The following is a 9626-nucleotide window of genomic DNA, read 5'->3' on the forward strand; positions in this document are numbered from 1 at the left end:
CCCTATTTTCCAGGGACAGTCCTGGATTTACAGAAGCCATCCCAGTTTCTGATTGGATCCTGGAATGTCCTGCTTTTCCTTGGGATGTCCCTATTTTCGTCGAAGAAATGTTGGTGGGTATGAAGTTATGCGACTCCTGAGCCAAGGAGATGAGATACAACCTTTAGCAGACATCTGAAGGCAGTCCTGAATAGGGAAGTTTTTTAATGTTGTTGTTGTTGTTGTTGTTGTTGTTGTTGTTGTTGTTGTTATTATTATTAGTTTTTTAATGTTATTATTATTATTATTATTATTATTATTATTATTATTATTATTATATATTGGAAGCCACCCAGACTGGCTGGGGCAAGCCGGTCAGATGAGTGAGGTAGAATAGTTGTTGTTGAATAGGGCATCCCTATTTTCATTGGAGAAATGTTGCATCCATTCATGTCTATTAATGAATTTATGAAATGGGATTATTTCCTGTGGAAAGATAAAGTACCGGAATCCCACACCGCCCCCCCGTCCGATATCATTGATTATATTGTGATCTGTTTACCCCATGGTATAAAAGAGGAAAGGCGGGGGCAATTGCACCAATTGATTTTCTTGGAGCAACGTGGTCTAGAAATAGCGTCTATTGCATGCATTTAAATCTGGCAGGTGGGTTGTTAAAATAAAGCTAGGGGTCAACAGAAATGTGTTGAATTCTGCAGATGTCTACAGAGGTGCTGAAAGGCTCTCCACAAGCCTATTTCTGCCTAAGACGTTTTTAACCATCTCTACAAATTTTTCGATCTTTGTTTACAGGCATTTCTCCGGCTAACAGAAATGTAAATAGCACGTTAATTGAATTTTCCGGTAGTGGATTGAAAAGTGCTGCTGAAACAGGCTAGAGAGAGAACTAATACAAAGATCTATAGCAGAAGCATCAAGAAAACCTGTGGTATGTATGTATTTATAAAATGATGCGGGCTGTGAAGAAATATTGAATATTTTGAGCAGGAGAAAAGAGTTGTGGCTACATTATTATCATTAAGTTATGGGTCTGTAGTCGTGGCATAAAGGCAAATATTTTTTTTCAAATATGTAAGCAGATGGCCAGTTCACACATGAGACAGTTCTCGCAAGATTGCTCTAGGCTAGACTCAAGGGAAGGATCCACTAATTTGTGTCTGTTAGTGATTGACTCACAAGCGGGTGTCCTATATGAATGGCACTTCCCCATCATGAGAACATGGGCTGCAACCCCACATAGTTGGGGGTGAGTCCAGGAGAGGTTTTCATTGGCTGAATATCGTTTGAACATCAGGGGCTATGCTTACTAGATAACTGGCAACGTCTCTCTATAAATTCTTTGCTATGAGCCCTTAATATGTGAATGGTCAATTCAAGATAATGTTTCTCTTGAACATTAGATGTTCCTTATAAACCCATCCAGGACTTGCCGATCAGAAGGTTGGCGGTTTGAATCCCCTCAACGGAGTGAGCTCCCATTGCTCGGTCCCTGCTCCTGCCAACCTAGCAGTTCGAACGCACGTCAGAGTGCAAGTAGATAAATAGGTACCGTTCCAGCAGGAAGGTAAACGGCGTTTCCGTGCGCTGCTCTGGTTTCAGTGTTCCATTAAGCCAGAAGCGGCTTAGTCATGCTGGCCACATGACTCAGAAGCTGTACGCCGGCTCCCTCGGCCAATAAAACGAGATGAGCACCGCAACCCCAGAGTCGGCCACGACTGGACCCAATGGTCAGGGGTCCCTTTACCTTTACTATAAACCCATCTAGTCTGCTTAGAACATGCACAGCCAACTGTGTGTGAGAGAGAATAAAACACAGCCCAGCACAGAGAGAAAATGCAGGCCCAATCTCAGAGGAACAAGCACAAATGCGCGCGCGCGCACACACACACACACACACACACACAATATAAGTTTTATTAAATTTTCTGTTTTACAATTTAGAATACTCATTTAAACATCCTTAAAATATCAGTGACTTCCCTTCTTCTCTTTCCACAGTTCATTTTGCATATCATAAATCCCTGCATATTTTACATAAACTAAACCATTATGTATTCCATTATTGCATCCAACAAAACTTGTTTGCACTGTTGAATTTATCTTAATGCTGCCAACGTTTTCAAGTGTACACAATCTCCCCCTATATATTCAATAAACATTTTCCAATCTTCTCTAAACGTATGTTCTTCTTGTTCTCTGTTATTCTATATGTTAGGTCCGCAAGCTGCGCATATTCCATCAGCTTAAGTTGCCATTCTTCTTTAGTTGGGACTTTGCTCGTTTTCCTTGGGGGGGGGGAATGGACAAATATACAAATATAGACCCACTTCACTGCCTAGTTTCTTCCCTCCTCCACCATCCTGCCTGCCCCAGATCCATTCAGACTTTCTCTCCCTTGTTCAATGCATCTGGTCTGGTTGCTGCTGCTGTTACTCACAAACATACCTTTCATATCTGTTTTTAACAGCATTTTTACAGAGAGCTTTATCTTCCTCCTGTTCGACTGTTCTGCTCCAGATCCCAGCTTGGAAAAGTTCATAAAGTTGAAAGCAAATGGGGGAAAGCAATGCTCTTCTCACTGCCTGTCTCTGCTCTGTGTACCTTTTAAAGCTATGATTGATCCCTTCCCACTTCGAAAAGGAAGGGGAAAAGGCAGAAAGGGGTCTCACAGGAATCAGGGGAAATCATTATGGGTGCATTTGTGCCCACGGGCACCAAGTTGGCAGTGCCAGATCTTGGGTGATGTACCAGTGCATGACCTAATCCAGAACAAAACACTGCGTACATGGAAGTCTGCTTCTACTTGTGAGTTGCTCTCATGGGACCAGGTTGACGGTCCTATTTATGATATCATGTCAATATATAAAATCCAACTGTTAGGAGCTGCTGAAAATAGATTCTGCGCCATTGCACATGCTATACAATTTCTGTTCTCATAGAAATTGTATAATGAAATGTGTGACGATGAAGAATTTGTTTATTGCAACTTTTAATTGAATTTCCTGGAATGTAATAGCGTAAATCTCCACACACAAAAATGTGCTTTTAAATATTCAGTCTTTGTCAATGGGTTGTACCACAGATTAGAAAAGAAGCACATTATCAAAACCAAACCAAACCATCATAAATAATATGAAATGAAAAAAATAATAACAAGGTACAATTTAACCAAAGTTAAGAACTTTTAAAGCCTACCAATGGCTTGGGAGAAATCTAAGTGCGCTCTTAACTTTTCCCCAATGGAGTGAAAATGCTTAATTTTGGCTGGATTATACCCGTAATCCGTATGAAACCCAAATTACTGTGTGGTCTTCTATATTGATCACATTGGAGCAAATGCCATATTATTTCTAAATTAGTCACTTTTTAATGTATTAAAGGCTGCCGGGGGGGGGGGGGAGGAGATAAGAATGCTTTGTAGCCGACCCACCCCATTCATCCAACAGGATAATATATTAGTGAAGGACATCTGTCAAACTTGTCTTCTCCTTAGTTTAGCTTCTAATTGCCATGGAAAGACTCTCTGCTTCTGGGTCCAATTTATGAACACACTGTCTGCTTTTCAATGTTAAAACCCCTTAATTGCTCCTGTTACTATCATTGGCTGCAATCTTGACCCCATGAACGTCAGGGTGGCTGTTGCCTTAAGAGGAGGAAAGATCGCTCCGGCTTCTTATTGCGGCTTGCTGCGCAGGACAACAAAACGTGCCATTTTAAAGGATACGTTTATAAATGGTTTTTTCAATTTCTTCTCCGGTAAGAAATGTGGCCTCCTTCATCTAAATCCAGCTCCCCGTACGATTTACATTAGACAACACTCCATCAATAAAACCATCAAAAATGATCTACGGCGTCGGAGACAAAAGATATTGTGTCAAGTTGACACTAATCGGTTAATTCCAGTAAACCTTCCAAGAAACAAAAGCTTGTTGTCTATCACTAATGAGTGTGTGAGGGCCCCCTCCTGGTCCTATAGCAATGCATATCTATAGAGATCTATCTGGCAGACACATTGCCCAAGGGCTCTATATGGAAACCCCTGGACAGAATCTATAGTTAATGATGTTGACCCTGCTTCCCCCAGCAGGGTTGAATTCAAGACCTCCTTATATCTGACAGCTGATGGTGTATATTATGAGGATAATATAGACTGCTTAGCGCTCTTCTGATTTGAAACATTGGCAGAGTTTAAAATTCTCTGCTTGGACCTTTGTGATAACATGCTAGACCTGGTTGTGCTATTTGATTGAGAATGGAGCAAAGCAACTGTTGAGAAGGCGCAAGGAAAAATGACAAGCAAGACCAAGTCTCCTCGTTGTTTAGATCAGGTAGCAAATCCAATTCAGAAACTTTTTAGGGATGTCACAGAGTATCACCTGACCTTCTCTGGCCTATCAAGGTTAAGAAGCTATCTTGGTAGGTATGGATGGTCCCTCAGCAATCGGACCCTTTGGGCAGAGCGGGATGGTGGCACACAGACGGAATGGCTGCCCTAACGTCCATCAGGTCACAAGTTCAAGACCCCTCTATGGGTTCAAGTCCAGAAACTCAAGTCCCAATTTCATGTTCGGAGGTCAGGGAGGGGAGAACACATTAAGATGTCTTGAAATACAGCGCGTTCCAAAGGTCCACTCTGAGAGACATGTGAGATTAATTGCAGGAAAGCAGCAGCGTATTTGCTATTTATTTATTTTAATTCTTTTAACTATGGCAATATTATCAGCAAAAGAAAAACCTGCTTTGTGTGTGTAAGGGAGAAAGGCAGGGGTCAATGAGTTTTCCTGAGTAGACCTTGCAGGGATGCATAGGAATTGAGCAAGAGTATGAAAGGTAAACAGGGATGTGGGTGGTGCTGTGGTCTAAACCACAGAGCCTAGGGCTTGTCGATCAGAAGGTTGGCAGTTCGAATCCCCGTGACAGGGTGAGCTCCCGTTGCTCGGTCCCTGCTCCTGCCCACCTAGCAGTTTGAAAGCACGACAAAGTGCAAGTAGATAAATAGGTACCACTCTGGCAGGAAGGTAAACGGTGTTTCCGTGCGCTGCTCTGGTTCGCCAGAAGCGGCTTAGTCATGCTGGCCACATGACCCGGAAGCTGTCTGTTGACAAACGCCGGCTCCCTTGGCCTATAGAGCAAGATGAGCGAGCAACCCCAGAGTCCTCCACGACTGGACCTAACAGGCAGGGGTACCTTTAGCTTTACCTTTATAAAAGGTAAAAGGTAAAGGTGAAGGACCCCTGGACGCTTAAGTCCAGTCAAAGGCGACTGTGGGGTTGCAGCGCTCATCTCACTTTCAGGCTGAGGGAGCTGGTGTTTGTCCACAGACAGCTTTCCAGGTCATGTGGCTAGCATGACTAAAGCACTACTGGCACATGGAGGACTGTGATGAGTGCCAGAGTGCATGGAAACGCTGTTTACCTTCCCACTGCAGCAGTACCTATTTATCTACTTGCACTGACGTGCTTTCAAACTGCTAGGTTGGCAGGAGCTGGGACAGAGCAACAGGAGCTCATTCCGTTGCGGGGATTCAAACCGCCGACCTTCTGATCGGCAAGCCCAAGAGACTCAGTGGTTTAGACCACAGCGCCACCCGCATCCCAATGAGTGTACCAATGAGCAAGAGCATGCTAGCCATTGGTAACATAGCTGGCGCTAGCAAACTGGTGACCCTAAGCAGAGGCAGTTTTAGGGTAGCATGACCGGTGCCATCACCCTGTGCCCCACCCTACAGGGGACTGCTGTAGAAGGGAACCTGAGAGGTGGGAGGGCTCTGGATTTTGACATCGCACGGGGCGCTGCTGAAATTTGAAAGCCTAAAGTATGCCACTGCCCTGAGATGATAATTATATTTATTACTGGCTGCTTATCCCCCCCAGGAAAGTGAAAGTGAAAAACATAAAGAACAAGGAGAAACAACCTAAAAAATTTACATGCGGATGAGAGAATGATATAGCCAGTGCTTTTTTTCTGGGGGGGACGCAGGGGTTTGCATACCCCTAAATGGCGCTTTTTTCCATTTAAAAATGTTTAGGGGTAGTCTCATTTTGACTCAAGAAAAATCACCATTTTGTAGTTCAAATTGGGAAAAAGAAATACAGTAAATGGACAAAAGTACAAAGATTCGCAAAATGTTTAGGAGTATGCATACCCCTGCGTCCCTGGATTAAACTTCAGTGTCTTGGCTGTCATCCAGTCCATCCACGGTCACACTTTATTTATTTATTTATTTATTTATTTATTTATTTATTTAAATAAATAAATAAATAAATAAATAAATAAATAAATAAATTTATATTAAATTTATATACTGCCCTTTATCCACAGGTCTCCTTGCAGATGTAAACAAGAAATAGAACTTGTGTTGTCAGCATATTGATGACAATGCAGTCCAAAGCTATGGATGACCCTACTCTTTCATGTAGCTAATAATAATAATAATAATAATAATAATAATAATAATAATAATAATTTATACCCCTGCCCTTCTGGCTGAGTTTCCCCAGCCACTCTGCGCAGCTCCCAGCAGAATATTAAAAACACAATAAAACATTGAACATTAAAAACTTCCCTAAACAGGGCTGCCTTCAGATGTCTTCTAAGAGTCAGATAGTTGTTTATATCCTTGACATCTGATAAGTGGGCATTCCACAGGGCGGGTGCCACCACCGAGAAGGCCCTCTGCCTGGTTCGCTGTAACCTCACTTCTCGCAGGGAGGGAACCGACAGAAGGCCCTCGGAGCTGGACCTCAGTGTCTGGGTTGAATGATGGAGTGGAGACACTCCTTCAGGTATACTGGACCGAGGCCATTTAGGGCTTTAAAGGTCAGCACCAACACTTTGAATTGCATGGGAGATAAAAATCAAACCCTGTGGCATCCCTCATTCCATGGGGCCGAACAAAATTCCCCAGCGCTACTCTCTGAAGATGGTCACCTACGTGGGACTGGAACCACCACAAAGGAGTGCTGCTCACTACCAACTCAGGCAGCTGCTGCAGAAGAATATCATGATGGAGGGCATTGAAAGCCGTTGAGAGATCAAGGAGGATTGACAAGGGACGCCCCTGCTGGCTCCGTCCAGGCAAAGGTCACCATACAGGGCAATCAAAGCATTTTCCAGGCCTAGACCTCAGTGGACATGGATCTGGAAATTTGGTTTTGTCTAAGAGATTTGGCCCCTTCTTATATTGCCTAGAAAAGTTGGCATTAGTCAAGGAGCCAATGCCACAGCTACCAAACAGGATTATCGCAATGATAAAAAAAATGTGGTAGGGCTGCACTGCCTTGAGCTAGATTAGGTAAAGGTAAAGGGACCCCTGGACATTTAAGTCCAGTCAAAGGCAACTATTGGGTTGCGGTGCTCATCTCACTTTATTGACCGAGGGAGCTGGCATACAGCTTCCAGGTCTTGTGGCCAGCATGAATAAGCCGCTTCTGGCGAACCAGAGCAGTGCACGGAAACGCTGTTTACCTTCCTGCCGGAGCAGTACCTATTTATCTACTTGCACTTTGACGTGCTTTCGAACTGCTAGGTTGGCAGGAGCAGGGACCGAGCAACGGGAGCTCACCCCATTGCGGGGATTCGAACTGCCAACCTTCTGATCGGCAAGTCCTAGGCTCTGTAGTTTAACCCACAGCACCACCCACATCCCTGAGCTAGATTATCCACCCCAAAAAACATTTTGTATGAAAATAAAAATTAAGTGAACAGCGTTAGTTACATAGAAATTAGCCCAGGGACATCAGAAGCTAGTGCCAATATAGATGTTGGAGAACGTTTAGGAATTCTGCCCCCACTGCCTTTCTATTCTCACGTTTATTCATCTGAAGATGAAAAAGTACCCTAGACATACTTCCAAGACATGGAGAGTGCTGGCTGAAACGATGACAGGGGCTACTGTTAAAAATTAAATTGTGCCTTATTTCTGGTTCAGTTCTTGTGTGCCACATTTGCGAATAGTAGCGAGAGATTTAATGATCACATATTTTTGATCTTATTTCCCTTTGGTCGATGGCAATTTTTTTCTGTTAATGTCGACTTAGAGCTCAAAGTAATTTAGTAATTGATTCTAAGCACGGCAGCTCGCCAATGGCAGCTCTCCATTCAGGGAAATATCTTTGCTAATTTTATCCTCTGGAATGAGATTACCATGCTAATCTCCTCCCAGCCCTCAGTAGCTTGGTCATTGGGGACTCGCTGATGCAAATTATGTTATTAAACACAGCCCACTCCGCCCAACACAAGGGAAAAATGAGAGCAGAACAGAAAGAAGCAACTGAGGGGCGGGGGGAAATTGGCAATATCAATTCTCTACCAGTGTTATTTTCCAGGGTCCTCTTCATTGCTTTGCTGTCATGTATGGAGGCCCCAGACAGTCACCTTTTAGAGACAAGTTGCACTTGGTTTTTAAGTTTGCTTTGTTGTTATTTATTTAGAAGTTTGACAAACCGCTTGACCAAAGAGCTTTCCAATGCAATGTGCAAATAGAGCTGCGGTTAATGAACAGCTAAAATCCAACAAACCAATAAAAACAGCAAATATATGTTGGGCCATCATCATTAAAATACATCAGATCGATAAAGCTTGCAAAACAAATATACAGTGGTACCTCGGGTTACATACGCTTCAGGTTACAGACTCCACTAACCCAGAAATAGTACCTCGGGTTAAGAACTTAATTCGTTCTGGAGGTCTGTTATAAGTATATGCTTATGACTATTTACTCTGGACATCCCCTTAAAACAAAATTTGATTCTTTAGTAAGCGCTCAAGTGCCACAAAAGGTCTATGGGCTGTATGTTCCCATCACCCTTTATTGTCTTCTATACACTTCGGATTTTAGATTGTAAGCTCCCTGGGACATGGTGCTGTCATTTTCGCTTATATTATTTTGTAAAGCGCTGTGTACTTTGATAGGCTGTGCTTCAGTGGAATGCACTGTTTTGCTGTTTAAAGAGCAGCATCGCTCTTGTGTCTCCAACTATGTGCACAATATATCATGCTTGAAATAAATATAAGTTCTTTTATATTATATCAGCCAACGTTTCACAGAGCGCTGGCCATGTGCAGAATGCAGAACAGAATGCAGACGACACTGCCCTTGACCAGACAATCAGCAACTGGTGGACAAAAGGCCAACGTTGGCACCTATAAAGGGTTATTTGTTTTCATAGAACCATATAATTGTAGAGTTGGAGGGGGACCACCAGGGTCATCTAGTCCAACCCCGCTGCGATGAAGGAATTATTTTGCTCGACGCGGGGCTCAAACTCACAACCCTGAGATTAAGAATCTCGTGCTCTACGAACTGAGCTATCTGGTCCCCCAGAAACTAATGCAGAAGGAAAAGGTTATATCTGAAAGGGGGTTATGCTGGTCTACGACCGTAATAAAGTGTTGTTGTTGTTGTTGTTGTTGAAAGGGGAAAGTAGCTGAAGCCCCAACACTGGCCAATAGCGTGCCATGGAATTGTGGCTCACCAAACATCACCCCTCCTCAAAAAGGACCCTATTGGCTAACCACAAGCTTACATCTACATATTCTAATTTTACCAAGTGTGACTTTGACAAGGCAGAGCAATCATTTTTCTTTATGTGTTGAATTGCTTTCCCCTTCTTCTTGATTCTTAG

At 43.1% G+C, this 9626-nt stretch overlaps 1 long non-coding RNA gene across 1 annotated transcript; it reads left to right on the forward strand.

Annotated features, from left to right (window-relative positions):
• The first annotated feature begins 318 nt into the window (after window positions 1-318).
• On the forward strand, window positions 319-9404 carry LOC144328941 (uncharacterized). The gene is made up of 2 exons (XR_013394323.1): window positions 319-928; window positions 9035-9404. It is a non-coding gene; the product is annotated as an uncharacterized LOC144328941 (long non-coding RNA).
• The last annotated feature ends 222 nt before the right edge of the window (window positions 9405-9626 follow it).

Source organism: Podarcis muralis, chromosome 9, assembly GCF_964188315.1.
Source record: "Podarcis muralis chromosome 9, rPodMur119.hap1.1, whole genome shotgun sequence".
NCBI lineage: Eukaryota > Metazoa > Chordata > Lepidosauria > Squamata > Lacertidae > Podarcis > Podarcis muralis.